The sequence below is a fragment of the Myotis daubentonii genome, chromosome 21 (genome assembly GCF_963259705.1).
Source record: "Myotis daubentonii chromosome 21, mMyoDau2.1, whole genome shotgun sequence".
Classification (NCBI taxonomy): domain Eukaryota; kingdom Metazoa; phylum Chordata; class Mammalia; order Chiroptera; family Vespertilionidae; genus Myotis; species Myotis daubentonii.
Genome location: NC_081860.1, coordinates 36,462 through 58,746, shown reverse-complemented (window position 1 = coordinate 58,746; position 22,285 = coordinate 36,462). Strand labels below are relative to the sequence as shown.

At 51.5% G+C, this 22,285-nt stretch overlaps 1 pseudogene; it reads right to left on the bottom strand.

The window, feature by feature from the left end:
• Positions 1 to 7,606: 7,606 nt before the first annotated feature.
• Positions 7,607 to 20,854, bottom strand: LOC132223008 (histone-lysine N-methyltransferase PRDM7-like; annotated as a pseudogene).
• Between the last annotated feature and the right edge of the window lie 1,431 nt (positions 20,855 to 22,285).

Here is a 22,285-nt window from a genome sequence, read left to right as displayed (position 1 = left end):
CTGGGGATGTGCCCGCAACCAAGGTACATGCCCTTGACTGGGATTGAACCTGGGACCCTCCATTCCACAGGCCAACGCTGTATCCACTGAGCCACACCGGTTAGGGCTCGTTGGTGCCGTCTTTAAGTACAGTGGTGAGTGTATGTCTGGCAAGCAAATGCTCTAATCAGTTAGCCACACCAGCTACGGATTGTATGCCCTTTTGTTGTTGTTATTTGAATTTATTTTTAACTCTAATTTGACATACAATAATACATAACTTTCAGGTGTACAACATAGTGATTCAACATTTACATACCTTACAAAGTGATTCCCCCTAAATGTAGTTCACGTCTGACTCGACTGCCTATGCTGCAGTTCCATCTCCATGATGTATTTCATAAACGATGTGATGGACTTTTCCAGCCCCAGTGGAGACAACCCAGGGCAGGTGTTGGCAGAAGAACAGCTGGAGGCTAATGTGACTGAGAGGGACGAGGGGTTGGGTCGTGGAGCGGCGTGTGTGTGACTGCGCTTCAGGGGCTCAGGCTAGAGGAGCAGTGGCTGTTTGGAGCTGACTGGGGGAAGGAGGTGAGACGCAAAGTCTCCATCTCTTGCAGTTGCTGTCAGAAGACAGGTCCTTGCAGAAGCTCCAGTGAGAACATCCCAGCCTCTTCTCTTGTCCTGAGATGGGGAGCAGCCTGGATTTCCCACAGGTCCCAGTGTGATCACAGCGGCCCGCATAAGGGGGAGCAGGAGGGTTGGAATCAGAGAGATGAGGCTGTGCTGCAGGCTGTGGAGATGGAGGCCAAAGGAGAGGCATTTTTTGGTGGTGGCTTCAGTGTCATTGTGGGCTCGTCCTCCTCATGGTTGCAGGTGCCACGCACCAGGTCTTGCAGGTTCTTGTCGAACATGTGGTCAATGTGCCCTTGAACATCTTGAGGGCCATAACGACGGCGGCCGGTGGGCTGGAGACCCAGGATGCCTGATGCTGGATGGTGTGCGGGGACCCAGGGGCCGGCCTTGCTCCCTGCGGAGCGCTGTGCCTCTGGCCGCCACTGCCGGGCGTGCAACCTGTGTATCTGGCAAACTGATGCACCACCGGCTGCTACTCCCATTCACTGTTAAAGATCTAAATTTGAAGCAAATTGTAGTCACCCTGAGTGGAAGTCAACAGGTTCTCTTGTGCCAGAAGCTGTTCCATCCACGCTGCTTGACACAGTTGCTGCAGGGAAGAAATATCTGCACAGCATATGTCCCAAGGGACCTGGCGTCTATGGCATCCTGTTCTTAATATGTTTGCTCCCTTTCTTAGCGCTATGTGCTCTTACCAGCTCCAACTCCCCAGGAAAGGTTGTTTCCCCAGCTGGGAATTTTTCCCTAGAGTTAGGGACGAACAGGACTAGGGAAGGGAATAAATCAGTAACCCCCTAGTGTTACGGAAATACAGTGTACCGCTTATGAGGAATTCAGAGAAACTACCAAATGCTACACTCCTAAAAACCCGCCAACGCAGGGCAGTGCCAAGGAAGACCACCAGGAACGCTAAAAGAACAACTATCAAACAGTTAAGGAAATACCGCTGCAAACAATGCAGGCAGGCTCCTTATCTAAAAATCTTATTTGAGCTATGCAAGCAGAAGACTTCAACTAAGTGCCAGGGAGGTAGTTCATCACCATAGCTAAGATCACAGTTAAGCTATGTAGCGGTCAAGCGGAATGAAGTGAACTAGAAGAGGACATTCTGCCAGGAAAAGGCGGGGGCCTGCAAGCGGGCCGCGTCAGAACAAAGTCTTGCACGCAAGACTTATTGTTCCGAGGCAGAACTTTCCTTGACGTGATAAATAGTCCATGAGGGCATGGAAAGCTAGGAAGGGTGCACTGCTGCAGGTGGAAAGAGTCTTTGTATAACATAGGAAATTAATAGTGTAATGTATAACTTAGCTTTGATGATTTCATGAGCATGCTTGTTAATCATTGCCACTTGCTCTACTCCATTGTTATTTGCTGGCTCACCCCCAATAAAAGCCAGAAGGGATAAAAGGGTCTTTGCTACATACCTGAGCGAGCGGTAGCCCTCTGCTCTACTTCATCCTACATGCCAAGCTTGCTTCAGTGTCTCCATTCACAAACAACATCAACAAATGGTGCCCGAACAGGGACCCGAAAGTAAGACATTGGGAACGGGTAGGACCGAAAGGGTTTTGCCAGCGCAGAGTACGCAGAACTTTCGGCAATAGAGTCAGAGTCATGGGGAATAGCCCGTCAATGCAGAGTCAATATATAGCTGTCTTGAAATCATTGTCAAAGAGCTCCGGGTAAAAGTGAAGGATGAGGTTTTTAAAAAATTGTTTAAGGCAATTCAGCAGCACTGTTACTGGTTTCAACCAGAAGGAAAACAGCAGTTAAATCTTAAGTTGTGAAAACAAGTTGGAAGGTCATTAAAGAGGGCTCATCCACAGGGAAATGCAATAGAGGCTGATGTGTGGGCTATTTTTAATTTAGTAACGTTAGCTTTACAGCCTTTTCAGTCTGATTCTGAAGATTATGAAGAAATTCCGTTGACGTCCCAAAGTGCTGCTCCAGGAGCTGGAAGTTTAAGCCCTGAGCCTCTCCCTCCCGAGAAATTGCTACCACCCGAGCCGCTCCCGTTAGAGGTCACTGAACCGAGGGAGTCAAGAAAAGGACAGAAGACTAGCGGGCAAAATGAATTAGGAGGTTATGAAAGAATAACCTCAGCCAGCGATTCAGAGCTGGAGGATTCATCTTCTGCTGGTTCGGAAGAGGATCGTTACCCCCCCCCCCCCCAAGTTAAGGAAAAGAAGGGTGAAGAGAAGGGAAACAGAGATGAAAGAGCTTTTGTGGAATCTAAAAGAATTATTACTTACAGTAGTAAGGAAAAGAAAAGGAATAAAAGTCCTCAGGAGTTGGTCATTAGTCATTCATCAGGCGTTAGCAGCTGAGCCTCCAACACCCACCTGAGGACACAAAGAGCTGCTAATGCTCAATACCTTCAAGGGTTAAATTTAAACAGATTATAGATTAATCAATTTATATATATTATTAATTATAATATTATATAATTACATATGTTATTAATTTTTATATATTAATTAATATAGAATTAATTTATACAGATTACAAATTAATTCCTTATTATTAAAATACAATAGCTAAGGCAGTATTAGCCCCAAGGCAATATCTACAATTTAAATCCTAAAGGCGGGAAGAAGCCAGGAGAGTGGCGATGATTAACGCCCAACAAAATCCACCTGGATGTAATTTTTGCCAAAACCTTTGAATTTCAGAAAATTATGTCAAAATTGTCATATACAGTGGGGCCTTGATTTACGAGTTTAATTCGTTCCGTGACGGAGCTCGTAACTCAGATTACTCGTATGTCAAATCATTAAAGTGAACGAGTGAGACACGTGATGCTGGGCTGATGTGGTGGCGTTCACTGGGACGTTCGCTGCGCCAGCTCGCGATGGAGTATCTGAAGCTGGCTTGTAACCCGAATTTTAGCTCGCAACTCAAAGCAAAAAATCAGCGGAGAGATGGCTCGTATCTCAAAAAACTCATTAGTCGGGACACTCGTAAGTCAAGGCCCCACTGTATAAGAAACAACCTCAACTAGGTATGTTATGGGAAATGTGTAGAATTTTAAAATAGAGTCAATCCTATATAATGAAAGGGTAAGATGCAAATCGACCTAATGGTGGAAAGACCAGTGGTTATGACACGCACTGGCCACCAGGGGCAGACACTCAATGCAGGAGCTGCCCCCTGGTGATCAGTGCGCTCCCAGCCAGAAGCCGGGCATGTCTGGGAGTCAAGACAAGTTTGCCAAGTTTCAGACCGGGCTCATCGGACCCGGCTGTGGAGGGTAGTCACTGGTCTGGGTTCTTGGCTGACCGTTCTGGCGAGTGACCCCTGTCACCTGCCCAGCTATGGTCCCCAGCCAAGCTGGCCGTGCCCTTACCTGGGGGCAGATGAGCTGAGGGAAAGTAGATGGAGCCTGCAACACCCGTGGCAGCTGCTGGGGTCACAGAGTGGGGGGTGTGTTGGAGGCAGCTGTCCAGGCCGTCCTGTTGCTGATGTCCTTTCTGCCCCGAGACAGTGGCCGGCCCCATCGAGGGCAAGCACAGGGCCAGGTGCAGGAGCTGAGGAGCCACCAGGTGCAGCTGGAGTGGCCCTGGAGGCAGCAGTTGTCCCTGGGAAAGGACAGGGACTCAGCTCCAGCAGCTGCCAGGTGTGTGGGGGGGTGCACACCCCCAGTTCCTGCTCACGGGGCCCGGAGACCCTGTGAGCAAGGCTGAGGCAAAAGTGCCTTTTTGTGACTTTGGTCTGGGAGCCGCACACCATTTGCACAGCACAGGTCAGCCCTGCTGTGAAGGAGGGACCTTCGTGGGCCTGGGAGACAGAGGTGGAGTGGGGGCCATCATGGGGGCAGATGCGGGGGAGAGTGAGAAACACCTGGTGGTGTGGGGTCCCCTCCCCACTGTATCTCAGTCCCAGCTTCTCACCCAGCGACGCCAGGATCTGCCCTCCCATGCCCATCGCGGAGGCCACAGAACATGGACAGTTCACGGTGTTTTCTCTGGGGTTGGGGGTGGGGGCTTCACAGGGAAAGAACACAAAACTGAAGACACACACCTTCCTTCCTTAAAAAAACATGAACTAGAGAAAAGAATAATGGATACTTATCATTGAAATCCCCTAGTTCATGTAGACTCTTCACAAGCCTGGTCACGGCAAGGGAGGGGTCTTTTCTTTTGTTTTATTTTTCTTTTTTGATGTGTTTTTTATTGATTTCCAAGCAAACGGGAGAGGGAGAAAGAGAGAAACATCAATGAGAGAGAATCGTTGATGATCTGCCTCTTGCAGGCCCCACACTGGGGATCAAGCCCACAACCCGGGCATGTGCCCTGACCAGGAATCGAACCCTGACCTCCTGGTTCATAGGTCGATGCTCAAGCACTGAGCCACGCCAGCCGGGCGGGAGTGGGAAGGTCATGGTCCCAGGTCGTGGGTTTGGGTACCCCCTTCAGGAGCCCTCCTCCAGGAACAGGTGCTGTGCTAGGTCCCTCAGGCTGAGGGGTGACGGGCCCTCACTGCGTGTGCCTGCTCCCTTTATGGACGTCTGCTCTGTTGTAAGAAAAGCGGAGCCTCTGGTTGCTGTGGCTCCGTCGCCTCCCCAGGCAGACGCTTACCTGTTCCCTGGAGCCTCGCTGGACTCCCACCTGTAGGCCCACGAGGGTCGTTGCTCCTGGCCTCGGTGGACGTTACCTGTGAACCGGTGGCCAGGAATGACCAACACGGCCTGCCGGCTCTGCTCACGGGGTCCATGGCCCATCAGACTCCCCGTAAGAAACGTGCAGTTAAGGATTTCAGACGGGTCAGGGGAGCATGAGACCCGCGGACCCAGGTACAAGGCCAGGCACCAGGAGCTGCTGCGAGGTGGGCGTCCCACACACTGTGAGGTGAGGTGCACCCAGCAGCTCTCAGCAGGGTGGCGAGGGCCTGTGTCCTGGTCACTCTCAGTGCCGCCTGCCCAGGCTCAGTGGGAGGGGGTGGCCGGGGGGAGGCGCATGCCTGACCCCACGCCTCCTGCTCAGGCAGCCGAGTCCACGCAGAGCAGTGGGGCTGCTCGAGCTCTGAACTGGCTCCTGGACCCCACTCCCTCTGCCTCCCTTGTCACCTCAAGGCCTGGCAGACGCTGTTCACTGAGAGACGCACGTTCTAGCCTCCCTGAGCCAGAGGCGCCGGTGCTGACCCCACTCTGAATGACACTCCAAAGCCTGGGTCACCCTCCCACTTCATAGATTGGAAAGAGGCAGAGACGTTGGGGGTCTTGCTTTAGGTCACACAGTTGTGAGGGCAGAGCTGAGACTCAAACCCTTGTGGACGGACCTGGCGCCCACATGCTGTGCCCCAGGCGAGATGCCAACACTACACAGGCAGCAAGAAGGGTGAGGGCGACCAGTGCCCAGACTGAGGCAGCACAGGTGTGTGAACCGGCACACGGGCACACGCATGCACACATGCACACACACACACCTGCACACACTCTCTCTGGCTTTCACCTCTGAGGCTACAGAGGTCCGAGGAATCAGGGGAGGAGCCAGGAGAAGCCAAGGGGCTGGTGGGGGGCTATTCCCGTTCCTGGTGAGTCTGTCTCAATCCCTCTCCCTGGCGGGAACCTCACTGGACTGACGCCAGATTCCGCCTTCCCGGGTTCAGGTCTGTGGCTGAGGGTTCTCTGAGGCCCTCCTGGAACTCTGCTTTCAGTGGTAAGAGGGATGAGGCATGTCAGCTTCAGGTTGGTATGGACACAAACTTTATTAAAACGAGGCCAAAAACACCCATGGGGGACATTGGTGTTGACATCCCGGCAGCACTTAAGGAACGGTTTGTCTATTGCCTCTCCTCATAAAAGTGGAGGATGTTTGACCAGTTACCTCTGTACTAATTACACTCTTGGGGAGGGAAAGGGGCCAGCAGGCTTCCTCTGAAGCCCCCTCAGAGCTGGGGTATGAGGTATGCGGTGCCTACACTTGCCCTGTGGCTGCTGAGGTGCGATTTAGGGCTCATGACTCATCCTCCCTGCAAACACCGGGCTTCTCCCCTGAGTGTGTCCTCTGGTGTCTGATGAGATTGGACTTCTGTGTAAAGCCTCGCCCACACTCCCTGCACACATAGGGCTTCTCCCCTGAGTGCGTCCTCTGGTGTTTGATGAGAGATGACTTCTGTGTAAAGCCCCGCCCACACTCCCTGCACACATAGGGCTTCTCCCCTGAGTGTGTTCTCTGGTGTTTGATGAGAGATGACTTATCTGTAAAGCCCCGCCCACACTCCCTGCACACATAGGGCTTCTCCCCTGAGTGTGTTCTCTGGTGTTTGATGAGAGATGACTTATCCGTAAAGCCCCGCCCACACTCCCTGCACACATAGGGCTTCTCCCCTGAGTGTGTTCTCTGGTGTTTGATGAGAGATGACTTATCTGTAAAGCCCCGCCCACACTCCCTGCACACATAGGGCTTCTCCCCTGAGTGTGTTCTCTGGTGTTTGATGAGAGATGACTTATCCGTAAAGCCCCGCCCACACTCCCTGCACACATAGGGCTTCTCCCCTGAGTGTGTCCTCTGGTGTGTGATGAGTGATGACTTATCTGTAAAGCCCCGCCCACACTCCCTGCACACATATGGCTTCTCCCCTGAGTGTGTCCTCTGGTGTCTGATGAGATGTGACTTCCGTGTAAAGCCTTTCCCACACTCCCTGCACACATAGGGCTTCTCCCCTGAGTGTGTCCTCTGGTGTCTGATGAGATGTGACTTATATGTAAAGCCTTGCCCACACTCCCTGCACACATATGGCTTCTCCCCTGAGTGTGTCCTCTGGTGTGTGTCGATATGTGACTTATCATTGAAGCCTTGCCCACACCCTCCAGGCTTGATTGTTACAATTTTTGACATTCTTACTCCCACAGATAATTTGCCTGTGATCTTTGGATTAACATTCTGGCCTGTGCTGGGCTCTTCCTCCATTATTCTCTCACGCTCACTGGAGCTCCCTGCTTGTCCGTTGGGAGGCTTGAAAGAGGCCCTTGAAGTTCCCCTGTGCCTGATCATTTTAAGCAAAGGTTTGGACGTTCCTTTGACCTCTTGACCTTCAGCTTTGTCATTCCAGCCATGTGGACCAGGATGTTGCTGCTGCTGCTGATTCTGACGCTCTGGGCCGGGTTCCTCTGACTGGAGGTGTTTTCCTGCAGGTGCTCCTGGCAGAATCTCAGAGGGGTGATTGCGTTTCACATGTTGGCTGAGGAATGTCTGACTGGAGAAGGCCACAGGGCAGGAGGGACATGGGTGGATCTCTGGCTTTGGTTCTGCTGAAGGAGAAAGTTTTGGTCAGGGTATGTGTGGGCAAGGCTGCCTGTGCCTTACGCTCTGTCTCCTGGTAAGACCTGTCTCCGGAATCATTCTAACTGTGTTGACAGTGCAAGCTCTGCCTCCCACAAAGTGTTCCTTCACAGTCTACTTTTCTTTTTCTTTGTCTGCACTACACTTCTTCAGAAATCCAGAGACCCCATATCAAGTCTTTTCTACAGCCCTGGTCAGTGTGGATCAGTGGATAGAGCCTCAGCCTGTGGACTGAAAGGTCCCGGGTTCGATTCCCATCAAGGGCATGTGCCTTGGTTGCAGGCTTCTCCCCGGCCCGGGCCCTGGTCAGGGATTGTGCAGGAGGCAATGAATCGATGTGTTCCTCTCACATTGATATTTCTCTCTGTCTTTCCCTCCCTCTCTTTCACTCTCTACAAAAATCAATGGAAAAATATCCTTGGGTGAGGATTGAAAAGAAAAAAGGTCTTACAGACCAAGGACCATCAGATGCCATGTCACTCCTTATATGGGTGGGACTATCGTGACTTTTCCATATACATGTATCTTCTAAGTCATGTTAAAGAGAAAAACCACAGGCCCGGCCAGGTAGCTCAGTGGTTGAGCATCAACCCATGAACCAGGACGTCACCAGTTTGATTCCTGGTCAGGGCACATGCCCAGGTTTTGTGCTCTATCCCAGCAGGAGGCAGCTGATCCATGTTGATATTTCTATCTCTCTCTTCATTTCCCTTCCTCTCTCTCTCAAATCACTAAAAATATTTAAAAATAGAGAAACCATAGGCCCCAACTAGCAATTGCTTCTCTCTCAGTTTTCCACAAATCATAAAATGGTATGTCTTTCCTCACACAGTATTCCTACCTGATTTCTTTCAGTGTTAGCCTATTTCAAATACAATAGAAGTCCTGTCTCAAAATATCTTTCCAACCACCCCTAGCCAGTTTGGCTCAGTAGATAGAGTGTCGCCATGGGAACTCCAGGGTCCTGGGTTCAAGTCTAGTCAAGGGCACGTACCTTGGTTACATGCTCAATCCCCAGCCCTGGTTGGGGTGTGTGTGGGAGGCAAGCTATTGATCTCTCTCTCTCTCTGTCTCTCCCCCTCCCTTCTACTCTCTCTCAAAAAAAAAAAATCATTGGAAAAATATCCTCGAGTGAGGATTAACAACAACAATAAAAATATTTCCCCAACCTGCTTCTTACACTCCTGACTGCCCTCCCTCTCCAGCCAATCCGCCTTCCTCTCTCACTTGGGAGTTGAAGTACTCTTGGAGGGGATTCCCCACTGAAGTTTATTTTCCAAAAAAATTAACAAAGCATAGTTTTAGAACAGAGAACATGCCAGTCTGCAGCTGAAAACTGCCCAATTGTCCCGTCTCACTCAAGGAAGTCCCCACTCTATGATGCTGTGTATTTTGTGCATGAAGTATTTTTTAAAATGGAACAAAAATAGGCCCTGGCCAGTGTGGCTCAGTTGGTTGAGCATTGTCAAGTTCACCCAGAGGTAGCCAGTTTGATTCCTGGTCAGGGCACATGTCTGGGTGGTGGACTTGATCCCCAGTAGGGGGCGTGAAGGAGGCAGCAGATTGATATTTCCCTCCCTCTCCCTTCATCTCTGTCTCTAAAACCAATAAAAGCATATTTTTAAAAATTAGAACAAAAATAAAAATATTAAAATTGTTCCTAAGAATCAAAGACCTATGTGATGAATCATCAATTTCTGAAGCATCTTATTTGAATCTTTACTGACTGTAGAGTGGATTATACTCTACTTGAGAGTTGGACCCTGAAAACCTCTAAGAATTCTTTCTTTCCATGTTGAAGAAGAGTGGTGCCCACCTCTCCCGGCCACAAGCTCTGTCTTCCACTTGCTGCCCCACTTGATGCCCAGCTCTTGGCCATACTCTTCTCCATACCAGACCAGCAGCTCACAGCCTGTCCTCACGACCTGGCAGGTTCGGTAGAAAATCTGCCTGTGATATTGAAAGGCCACCAGGTTCTGCTCTTCGTCATCCCGGGCGCAGTTCACATACCTGGGGTTGAGGCAGATGAAAGGAAAGAAAATCACAGGTGATGAGTTTCCACTACCTGTCATATTCGTGTCCAGCTCCTCACTGAAGCTTAAGGCCCTCAGCTCTGATGGCACCCACACCCACGCTCCTGGGGAAACTTCTGTTCAATATTCGAGCCTCGGTCACAATGTCACGTGAATTCCTGTCTCTAAGTCCTGCGCACAATGTTCATCCTGCCTAATGCCATTTCCAAAGCCTGATTCCGACTTCCCCATCACACCCGGTGTCCTCTAGCTTCTCTAAGCTCTACGTCAGGTTCTGTGTCACACCGCAGAACTCGGTGCTTGATCTAGCACTCTGCTTCTGGATCAGCTCACATCATTCAACACTCAGCCCAAGTCTACCTTCTCTTCAGAAGCCTTTCTCGATTCTCCCCACACTTTATTGAAGGCATCATTCAGTTTCCTCCCCCAGGTTCCCTCAGAAACGTGGAGGTCTCTGTGTTAGAAAAATAACACAGAACAATAGTCGTTTATTCATAATCTGTGTCTCCTGATACAAGAGAGTCCTGCAGGAAAGGGCCATGAGCACTATTACTCTGCCGGCTCCAACACCCAGTTGTAGTTAGAACTGAGGCTGGGATGATGTGCTGCCCTCACAGGTTTAGACTATCCTTGGATTAAGGCTATCTGGGCACTGGCCCTTCTTGAAAAATAGGAAAATTATAGTTAAATATTAATGAAATAAAATTTTTCATGTCCATCTTCAATAAGTCCTCTCTAGGGTCATGGATTGTGTGAACTGTGTAAGTAATGAATTCCTTCCTCTAAACTGGAACATAGTAGGTGTTTAACTAATGTCCATTAGATAAATCATAGAGTAATCCAGGGTCATCAAGGTTTTCCCAGTCAGTGCCCAAACTAGAGACTTCTATTTTGAGGACATATGTTGTACTTTTACCTCCTCTTTTCCTAAATGTCTCTTGATGTTGAAGATCACTGTATGGAGGAAAAAGGGGAACAGAGGACTGAGGGAGACCATTAGTGAGGCATGATGGGAAGGACAGATGTGTGGGCTGTGAGGCATGAGTGTCCCCTCTGGCACCCAGAAGCCTAGTGACCTTACCTCATCCAGTTGGCCTGAGATGTATCCTTTCCGTCCACATACTCATAGCAGTTTCTCCCTTTGGTGATCTGCATTTCAGGAAAAGAAGTTAAAGTGTGTGTGTGTGTGTGTAAATGATAGGATAATTACTCTACTGTCATGAAATCTCTCTCAGCCTGCATGGTGATTCAACTGCCAGTGGTGATCACAGGATGTTTTTCTTACTCATCATCTACACGTCGGAGTCGATTTGTCCACTAAGCAGGAGCCTCACAAGGGAGGAGTCTGTACCACTTTGCTCCCATTTATCCTCTGATCCTTAGAGAGGAGCTCCAGTTCATGCAAAGTCCGCCCAGTACACAGAGCTAACTAACCATATGGTCCCCATCCATGTCCCAGCATGTAGAAGGTGGGGGCCCCCCAAGCCACAGGAGGGACAGGGAAGCCAAAGGACAGGGAAGAGGTAAAGTTCTCACCAGCCAGGAGTAGCCGCTGTTGGCTTTGGCTTCATCTTCTGTGATCTGACCCTCATAAGGGCCAAAGTGCAGGCCCACGGGCAGATCACATTCCTCATTCCACACTCCAAGCCCAGCCTCAGGGATGCCTGATGGTCCGATTCTCAACCCAGGGGGCAGAGTGAGGGCTGAGCGGTTGGCATGCCCCTTGTCCATGGCACTGTCTTTTACAAACGTAGGAGGCCCATGCACAGCACAGCTGTCAATGAAGAAGTTCTGACACTTCTCACAATCTGGAGGCAAGAGCAACAGGGATTAGGGAGGGTACAGTGCATGTTCCTGCACATGAAGAGCTTCGGAAAGAGGTCACATCGGTGAGCCTCAATCCTGTACTCCCGGTCACGAGAGGAAAGGAATGATTTGGGCACCGAAAGACCAGGTGAAATTATTGCATCAAGACATAACATGCTCCTTGGTGAGGGTGAGCTTACAGAGGTAGTCATCATCCTGGGGCTCGCTGATCTCTTGGTAGACACGACACTTCCTCTCTCGTAGGCTATACATCTTCACTTCGATCTGCTTTCTCCTGAGGTCTACACGGGAGAAGAGCAGGTGAATGAGAGGGTGAGGTCTGGAACATGAGTCCCTGTCTTGTCAGAAAACACACAATGTCCTCCCATTGAATGGTCACCTGTTCTTTTATATTATCTGGTATTTTCCTCCGTTAACTAAAAGACTAGCACTCCTCACTGACTACCGATGGCTGATTCAATTTTAGTTTCTAGATGATCTCATTATCAGGTTCAACCTCCCAAGTTTTGGTCATTCATAAAGTGTGTATTGAGGGCACATTATGTGTTAGGCACTGAGTAAAGACCTGGGCACACAACACCAAGAGAATATGGTTGCTATTATCACAGATGGATTTATTGGACAACTTGCATGTGTCAATTGTTTGAGATTTAATTTAATGCTTTCAAACTATATGTGTCCCATGTTTCCTTATGTTCACTTTACACATTAGCATTCAGGAGCTCAGAGAGTTTGTAAGATTAGCTCAAAGCTTCAGTGCTAATTCCAGTTTCAAATCCAGGCCTATGCAAAGTCCACCCCACATACCTAGGCTATACTGATCAGCCTTTCTAGAGGAATTAGTGGAACTGAAATCTCCAAATTATTTAACTCACCCAATTTCGATCTAGTGTGCTGTCCGGAGGTACTTGCTTCTCCAGGAGGGGGCACTGGTTTCTGGGTCTGCTCTGAGCCACTTGTGGTCAACAAATTTGCTGTTCCTGACAATTCCTTCAAACTGGACTCAGTACTTAATGGCGCCCTGGACTTTGCCTTCAATGTGAAAGTCACATATTAAAAAGTAATATGCATTTATTTAATTATGTAGGGTTTATATACATTTTCACCTACATGACTTTAATGAACACTTCAACAACTCTTTGAAATACCTGGGAAGTATGAATATTAGAGGAAAAAGAAATGGCCAATGTGGGTTGTGAATCAAAGACTAGAACCCATGCCTTAAGGCTCTTTCTTTATAGAACATTGAGAGTGAAGGATACTGGGAAGAGAATAAGACATAGTTGGGGCCTAACCAATGTAGCTCAGTTGATAGAGTGTCGGCCTGCGGACTGAAGGGTCCTGAGTTCAATTCTCGTCAAGCGCGAGTTCCTTGCTTGCAGGCTCCTCCTCCCTGGCCAGGGCCTTGGTCTGGGCTTATGCAGGAGGCAACCAGTCATTATGTGTGTCTCTCACATCGATATTTCTCTCTTTCTCTCCCTCTTTTTTCTATTCCCCCTAAAAATCAATGAGAAAATATCCTTGGGTGAGGATTAAGAAAAAAAGGAAGAAAGAAATAGTTGGCAGAGCCCTGGCTGGTGTAGCTCAGTTGGTTGAACTGAAGGGTTGCCGGTTCCATTCCCAGTCAGGGCACATGCCCCAGTTACAGGTTAGATCCCAGGTTGGGGTCTGTGTAGGAGGCAACTGTTGCGAGCCATTAGAAATATTGGCTTAGACAAAGCCATCTTAAAAACTATAAGTTTCTGGTTCCTCCAGAAACTCCTAATTACCAGAAACCACCTGTGTCTTGCAATTTGGCCAGCAGTTAAAGATAAACTGCCCTCACACAGCTGCTACATCACACATCCCCACTGATAAACACACAGCCATCCAGAGCCTGCTAAATCACACATCTCCGCTGATAAGCACAGCCATCAGAAGCCTAATAAATCTCTAGGTTACTGCCCATAGACCCCTTTACCCACCCCCCTTCCCTAAAACAGTATATATTCTGCCGCGGTGAGAATAAAGTTGGAGGCTTGATCAGGACTGACTTGTCTTGCCTCCATTCTTTCGTGTCCCTTGTTTGTCTCATTCTCCTAGGGTGTCTCTTCGTTCCCCCGTTGTTGTCCCGCGGGCCGGGGCAGGCAACCGATCCATGTTTTTCTCTCTCGTGGATGCTTCTCTCCCTCTCCCTTCCTCTCTCTCTCAAATCATTAAAAACATATTTTTTTTTTAAAAAAAGAAATGGCTGGCAGAAACCTATCATGACAATAAAGGAAATTATGCTAAAAAGTGCCATTGACTATATCACGGAAAGAATATTTGTAATTAGAGTAGTTGGTTCCCACCAATTCTGTCTGAATAAGGTTGTGCTACTAGCTAGTTCTCCTCACTTTCCTGACCTATAACATGCTAATTCTTAATGTTATAATGAACATGACATATAACGGTGTTCACCAAAGTGTTCTGTGAGCTGTTTGATACAGTGTGAATGTCAAATTACAGTCCTGCTATCAATGTACCTCTCAGTCGTCTCTGTATTTGAAATCATATGTAAATCATCTTCATTATTCTTTGCCCCTACTCTAGTTTAATTCGTAAATTTGAAAGCACTCTTTCAGCCAACATTCAGGGGGCCCTCAGGGACCCTGAGCTGGGCCTGGGACTTCTGAGAAGAATCTGGTGTGAACCAAAGAGCTCACAATGAGAGGTAGGCAGGCGGAGCCAATGATTCAAACAAGATGACACTGGCCTAATTAGAGGTCAGAGAAAGAAGCCATACTTCTTCTGACTGGAATAAGCATTCAAAACCAGTTCCAGATGAGCTTCTATTGAATAGTGTGTCATCTCTATGAAGTTCTTAAGTCACTTTATTGTTTATTATTTCTGAATCGTCAAACCTGAAGCTCCCCAGAGTTGAGAGATGCTTTCTTTTATTTGACTGGGAGGTTCTGATGCTGGGGTTGCTATATCCATCTTCATCTGGGACCATGCACCGTGCAAACTGCCTATATGTCAGTGAGCTTCTGCAAGTCGGAAGTCTTAGTGCATCTCTCACTGCAGCATAGCAGAGAAGAACTGCGTTTGGAATCATCAGTCAGTGAAACATGTAATCATGTATGGATAAGACAGTGGAAAGTGCATAAAACTATGGAAATTTTAATGAGGTTGTAAGTGGTTTAGAGATGAAGCTATGGATTAGATTGCACGACCACCGATACTGTGATTTCAGACATACAATCAAACACTTGTGTATGTCTGAAACATCAGTTCCCTCTTCAGAAATGGTGATAGTTATAGTACCTACCTCATAGGTTTGTGGTAAGGTTTAAGTGAATTTGTTCACGTAGAATTCGTAGAGTCTGAAGCATTGTGAAGATAAAACCCGTGGTAGCTACTATTGTAGCTGATGTTATTAACGACTAAGATGCTATTGGGCATTTTGTTGAAGAGGTCAGGAAAGGAAGGTGGCAGTTCCCAGGGTGCACTGTGATTTTTCCTCCTCTTCCCTGCATTTGCATCCAGGAGGAAGATTTTCTTTCCCACAGGATTTGGGAAATACTCACCTTCTGATGTTTATTCTGTTCCACTCTGAAGGCCACCCAAGAAGGTTTAGCTAAAAGATGGTGAGAAATCAATAATACATATAATTTTAGAGAGGAAGGGAGAGGGAAAGGGAGAGAGAGATAGAAACATCAATGATGATAGAGAATCATGGATTAGCTGCCTCCTGAACACCCCACAGCAGGGATGGAGCCCACAACCTGGGTGTGTGCCCTGACCGGGAATTGAAATGTGACCTCCTGGTTCATAGGTCGACGTTTAATCTCTGAGCCACGCCTGCCGGGTAAGAAATCAGTTTTGGTTGGTAATTGTTTCAAAATCTGGAGATTTTTATCTTTCAGTATTCTGAATCAAAGAGTAATCCAAGGACAGACCAAGGATGATTGGAAAATGTTTTCTGAGGTTTCATTAGGCTTATGCTTTTATTAGGAGCATTAGCTAATTTTCTTAAAATGTTTAAAAATAGCCCTAGTCGGCTTGGCTCAGTGGATAGAGCGTCAACCTGCGGACTGAATGGTCCTGGGTTCTATGCCGGCCAAGGGTGCATGCCTGGGTTGTGGGCTCATCCCCCAGGTGTGCAGGAGGCAGCTAATCGATGGCTCTCTCTCATTATTGATGTTTCTATCTCTGTCTCTTTTTTACTCTATTCCTATCTGAAATCAATAAATATATGTTAAAAAAATAGACAAAACCCCATCTGTACTTCATCCTCTGCTTAGTATATATATTTAAACTAGAAGCCCGTTGCACGAAGATTCACGCAATAGGCCTTCCTTTCCCTGGCTGCCGGCACTGGTTTTCCTCTGGCACCCGGGTCCCAGCCCTTTGATCAAGCCATAGAGGAGAAGACAAGCCTCTTCAGTCTTCACTCAGCGGCTGCCCTTTTTATGGAAATTAACTGCCACCTTTGTTGGGTTAATTTGCATGTGTATTCTAATTGGCTGATGGGCCTGGCAGAGTGACACCAATTTGCATGTTTCTCTTTTATTTGTGTAGAGTGGCCTAGCCCTGGCTGGGCATCTGAGTTGTTTGGAGTATCATCTTTTACACCAAAAGGTTTTGGGTTTGATCCTTATTGGGGCGTACACAGGAGGCAACTGATGGATGTTCCTCTCTCACATTGATGTTTCTGTCTCCCTTTCTGTCTCCCTCCCTTCCTCTCTCTAAATTCAATGAATATCCTTGGGTGAGGATTTAAAAGATAAAATTGCCTTAAAAAGCAAAAAATAAAAAATTGTCCTTTCATGACACAAATATAATAAAGGTCATGTAACTGCAAAGAATCTCTACTCTGCAACCTGGCCCTTTCTCCTCTCTGTCTTCTGTCTTCACACTGGCCTTGTCCAGTCCGATGGCACCAGGACCACCTTGCCTCCTTTCTTTCTTATCCTTCCTCCTTTGCACATGTGGACTGTGCCCACCTTCTCTAGTCACTAGATTCTGATCAGCATCACACAGTCTTAGGGACAAAGACTCAGGTCTAGTCACCCCAGAAAGAGAGTTTTGGGCAAGTTAGAGATAACGTTGTGACTTCAGCTATGTTCCAACCTCAGACCCATGGAACTACAGACCCTACCAACCAGACTTTCATGCAACCTGGCAGATGATGCCATGGCTGACATGGAACCTGATACAACGATGAACTACTTCCTACCCTGGCCCACAACCCAACCCCCTAACTACCATGAGTAATAATTTTCCCATATGTCCCCATGCAGGTCTTAGAGCACTGCTCACCTGTCAGACCTTCCTCCTTCTATGTGATGACAACTCTTCTGAATTAGTTATTTTTACTCACTTTTATATTTTTGTATACTTACTTGTTAATGTTCTATAACTATATAATTATATTATTATTCTATTTTATTTTTCCCACCACCATTTATACCCCTCTATTATTATTTTTTAATCCTCACCTGAGAATATATGTTTATTGATTTTAGAGAGAGAGGAAGAGAAAGAAGGAGAGGGAAACATGGATGTGAGAAAGAAACATCAATCAGTTGTATCCCATACACACCCCGACTGGGGGTGGAACCCGAAACCTTTTTGGTGTATGGGAGGATGCTCGAACCAACTGAGCCACCCAGCCATGGCTATGTATTTATTTTTATTTTGAGAGAATGTTTATTCAAGCTGGGGACAGTGAAACAAGGAAGGGCTTAGGATAGAAGCAGCTGCAGGAGAGAGCCTAGGCTGGGCTGCTGTGTTGCTCTAGAAAGGTTAAAGGAAAGAATTCAGCCTAGGCGGGCGGCTTTGGCTCATTGGAAAGTCATAGCAAAGGGGCCTTGGAGCCAGGTTCAGGGGGTTAGCCTGAATGAGCTGCCGCTGCCCGTACTCCCTGGTGCAAATCTCCTGGGTCTCTTAGTTTAGGAGATGCCCACCTGGGGAGGGGGGGGGAGTAGAGAGGAGGAGGGAGAGGGGTGGGTGTGCTCCTGGAGAAAGAACAGCTTAAATATATATATATATATCTACACTAATAAAAGAGAAACATGGTAATTGGGGTACGACCGCTACCCTTTTCATTGGCTAATCAGCGAGATATGCAAATTAACTGTCAGCCAATATGGCGGCCGGCATCCAGGCAGCTTGAAACTAACATGAGGCTTGCTTGCCTCAGTGATGGAGGAAACCAACGTTCCCCGCCTGCGGCTGCAGGCCTCTGAGCCTGCAGTTTCAAACATTGTAACAAATACCGCCGGACTTCAGCCAGCAGGATCGCAACATTGTATGCAAAGGCCAGAAACCTACTTTCAGCAGCGGAGGCCTAAGAGCTAGAGCCAAGCCTTAAGCTAAAGCTGGCCCAGAATAAAAAAAAAAAAAGGAAAAAAGGAGCGGTTGGGAGCTTCAGTCACCCCCAGCCTGCAAACAGCCCTCAGCTCCTCACCCAGACTGGCCAGGCACCCCAGTGAGGACCCCCACCCTGAAGGGTGTGTGACCAGCTGCAAACAGCCGTCATCCACTCACCCAGGCTGGCCAGGCACCCCAGTGGGGACCCCCACCCTGAAGGATGTGTGACCAGCTGCAAACAGCCATCATCCACTCACCCAGGCTGGCCAGGCACCCCAGTGGGGACCCCCACCCTGATCCAGGACACCCTTCGGGGCAAACCAGCTGGCCCCGACCCGTGCACCAGGCCTCTATTCTATATAGTAAAAGGGTAATATGCCTCCCAGCACCAGGATCAGTGGAGCCGCGAGGCCTCCCGGCACCGGGATCAGCGTGACAGGGGGCAGTGCCCAAACCCCCTGATCGGCCCTGCTCTGTGTGTGCCAGGGTGCGGCACCCCGACACCCCCCCCCCATGGGCCCTGCTCTGTGTTTGACGGGGTAGAGCCATAACCTCCCCATCAGCCCTGCCCTGAGTGTGAGAGTGGCGGTGTCCCAACCCCCTGATGGGCCCTGCTCTGTGGGTGATAGAGGGCAGTGCCCCAACGCCCCCCCCCTGCCCCCCCACGGGCCCTGCTCTGTGTGTGACGGGGTAGAGCTATAACCTCCCCATCAGCCCTGCCCTGAGTGTGAGAGTGGCGGTGTCCCAACCCCCTGATGGGCCCTGCTCTGTGGGTGATAGAGGGCAGTGCCCCAACGCCCCCCCCGCCCCCCCACGGGCCCTGCTCTGTGTGTGACGGGGTAGAGCTATAACCTCCCCATCAGCCCTGCCCTGAGTGTGATAGTGGCGGCGCCCCAACCTCCTGATTGGCCCTGCTCTGTGGGTGATAGAGGGCGGTGCCCCAACTCCCCTATTGGCCCTACTCTCTGAGTGACAGGGGGGAGTTCCCCAACCCCCTGATGGGCCCTGCTCTGTGCGTGACGGGGGTGGCGCCGCAACCTCCCCATCGACCCTGCCTTGAGTGTGGCAGGGGGCGGTGCCCCAATCCCCCAATCGGCCCTACCCTGAGCGTGACTGAGGGTGGCATCGCAACCTCCCAATCCACCCTGCTCTGTGCATGACAGGGGGCGGCGCCCCAACTCCCCAATTGGCCCTGCTCTGAGCCCGACCAGGGGCTGCACCTAGGGATTGGGCCTGCCCTCTGCCACCCGGGAGCAGGCCTAAGCCAGCAGGTTGTCTCCCGAGGGGTCCCAGACTGCGAGAGGGCACAGGCTGGGCTGAGGGCCCCCCCCTCCCCCCCGAGTGCACAAATTTTTGTGCACCGGGCCTTTAGTATATATATATATATATATATATATATATATATATATATATATATATATATATATATATATATATGCTAGAGCACCATTGCACAAAATTTATAAATTTATGCACCGGGGAATGGCGGCGGGGGGTAGGGGGGTGGGCGGGGAATCCCTCAGCCCGGCCTGTGCCCTCTGTGCCTCTGACAGTCTGGGAGCCCTGCGATCCATCGCCTGCAGAGGGAGGTACCGTTCAGCAGCCCCAGCTGTGCATTGGTGGCCTGGGCCTCCCTCTTTTGTGACGGGGAGCCCCCATTGATCACCCAGTGGCTAGTGGCCTGGGCCTGTCTCTGCAGGGCATCATGGGGGATGGTGGGGCCGGACCAATTGCGTTTCACAGGCCTTGGCTGGCCTGGTGCTAGTGGGTGTCATAGCCTGGTCATCTGGCCGGTCCTTCAGCTGGTCCGCCCTGGATTTGCAGATTATGGTTTTATTATTGTAGATTTGGGGGGTGGGTCTGGGTGAAGGTGAGCAAAGGGGGAGAAATGGGAGATCTCTGTGATAGTGTCAACACTAAATCTGTATATAATTATTGTTACACATTGAAAGAGGTTCTATGACCCTGGCCAGTGTGGCTCAGTGGTTGAGCCTCGACCTATGAACCGTGAGGTGGGGGCCGGCAGGAGGCAGCGATGGAGGTTTCTCTCTCTCTCTCTCTCTCTCTCTCTCTCTCTCTCTGTAAAATAAATGCTTCATAAAAAGGGGTTTATGTGAACAGCCCCTGGTGTGTAACTGCTCTGCCTCTTGCTCCTCCCCGGTAACTCCCGAGAGGCCGCCCGACCGACACCGGGTCGGGGTCAGGCACCTGCGCGCCCTCCGCCCGCACCTCGCGGCCTCGGGGTCCACTCGTCATCCGAGTCCTCGGAGTCCTCCGCCCCGGGCCTGGCCGTCCTCCCGCGGCGACACATGAAGGCGGGTCGAGGGGCCCTGAGGCCTGGAAGGAGAGAAAGAAAGAGTCTGTCCTGCGGGCGAAGAGCTGAGGGACGAACAGCAGAGCCAGCGCCGGGCGGGGCGGAGCCGGGGCCCTGGACGGAGCCCCCCACCCCCCGCGGCCCCGTCCCCCCTCGCGGTCACCGATGCTGAGCAGCGCCTCGTAGTTGCTCTTCACGTTGCGGTGCCGCGCTCGCTCCCAGGCGCCCATCTGCGCCCACTCCTCCCGGGAGAAGTAGACGGACACGTCCCTGCAGGCGGCCCTGGGCTGGAGGAGAGACCGTCCGTCCGTCCGTCCGCCCCGGGCCCGTGGGTGGGCGCCCCGCCTCCACCCCGTCCCTCCCCCCGCGGACCCCCTCACCTTGGGCCTGCGCTCCGCTCTCCCCGCCTCCTCGGGGCGCTCCTGCGGGCTCCTGTCGGGGTTCATGGCCGCCACCGGAGCCCCAGCCCGAGGCCGCGGTGCCTGTGGGAGGAGGAGGCGCTGAGGGACCCGCTCCCGCCGGGCGGGGCGTCCCCCACCCCCGGACAGACCGGACCGGGACCAGGGGCCGGGGCCGCGGCCATTAAGACCCACCAGGGGGCGCCTCCTTCCCGCGGCGGCTGGGGCGTCCCAGGGGGGGCCTGAAGGGGGGGTTTGGAGGCACTGAGGGGCGCGGTCAGGGGGGACTGAGGGGAGCGGGGGGACTGAAGGGCAAGGGGGTACTTAGGGACGCGGTCGGGGGACTGAGGGGCGCAGTGAGGGGTCTAAGGGGCGCGGTGGGGGGGTCTGAGGGGCGTGGAGGATGTACTGAGGGGCGCGGTCCGGTGGGGCTGAGGGGCGCGGTGGGGGGGTCTGAGGGGCGTGGAGGATGGACTGAGGGGCGCGGTCCGGTGGGACTGAGGGGCGCGGTGGGGGGGTCTGAGGGGCGTGGAGGATGGACTGAGGGGCGCGGTCCGGTGGGGCTGAGGGGCGCGGTGGGGGGGTCTGAGGGGCGTGGAGGATGGACTGAGGGGCGCGGTCCGGTGGGACTGAGGGGCGCGGTGGGGGGGTCTGAGGGGCGTGGAGGATGGACTGAGGGGCGCGGTCCGGTGGGGCTGAGGGGCGCGGTGGGGGGGTCTGAGGGGCGTGGAGGATGGACTGAGGGGCGCGGTCCGGTGGGGCTGAGGGGCGCGGTGAGGGGTCTAAGGGGCGCGGTGGGGGGTCTGAGGCCGTGGTCGGGGGGCTGAGTGGTGCGGAAGGGGGAACTGAGGGGCGTGGTGGCGGGTCTGAGGGGCGCGGTGGGGGGGCTGAGGGGTGCGGTCGGGGGGGGTCTGAGGGGCGCGGTGGGGGGGCTGAGGGGCGCGGTGGGGGGGCTGAGGGGCGCGGTGGGGGGGTTGAGGGCCCTGGCGGTGGAGGTGGAGGCGCCCTGACGTTGGGGGGGCTGTGCCAGGACGGAACCGGGTTCGGGAATGGCACCCGTGATCCGGGAGCAATGGACGCGGGAGGAGGCGCCTCAAGGGGCAGAGACGTCGCCGGCTGAGGAGACGGCCCCGCGGGACAGGATCCGGGTCTTTCTGGCCAGGAACCTTGGGGAGCTCGGGTGAGAGGATTTGGGCTCCTGCACAGAGATTTGGGGTCTCAAGGACAGGCTTCAGGGTTTCGGGTCTCGGAGGTGGGGATTTGGTCTTTCTGGGGTGCCGTGGTTAGGGAGCCCGGGCTCGGGGTGTGCTGGGTCTGAGCTTTGGGGGATTGAGCGTTCCTCTGGGCGCGGAGCCCGGGGGTCCTCCGGGTTAGCGGACTTGGGGTCCCTGGAGGCTGACAGGCCTGGGGGCCTCTCGGGAGAACACCCCGGGTCTTCGGCTGGGGTTTGAAGGCCGGCGGCAAAGGGGTTCCCACCCG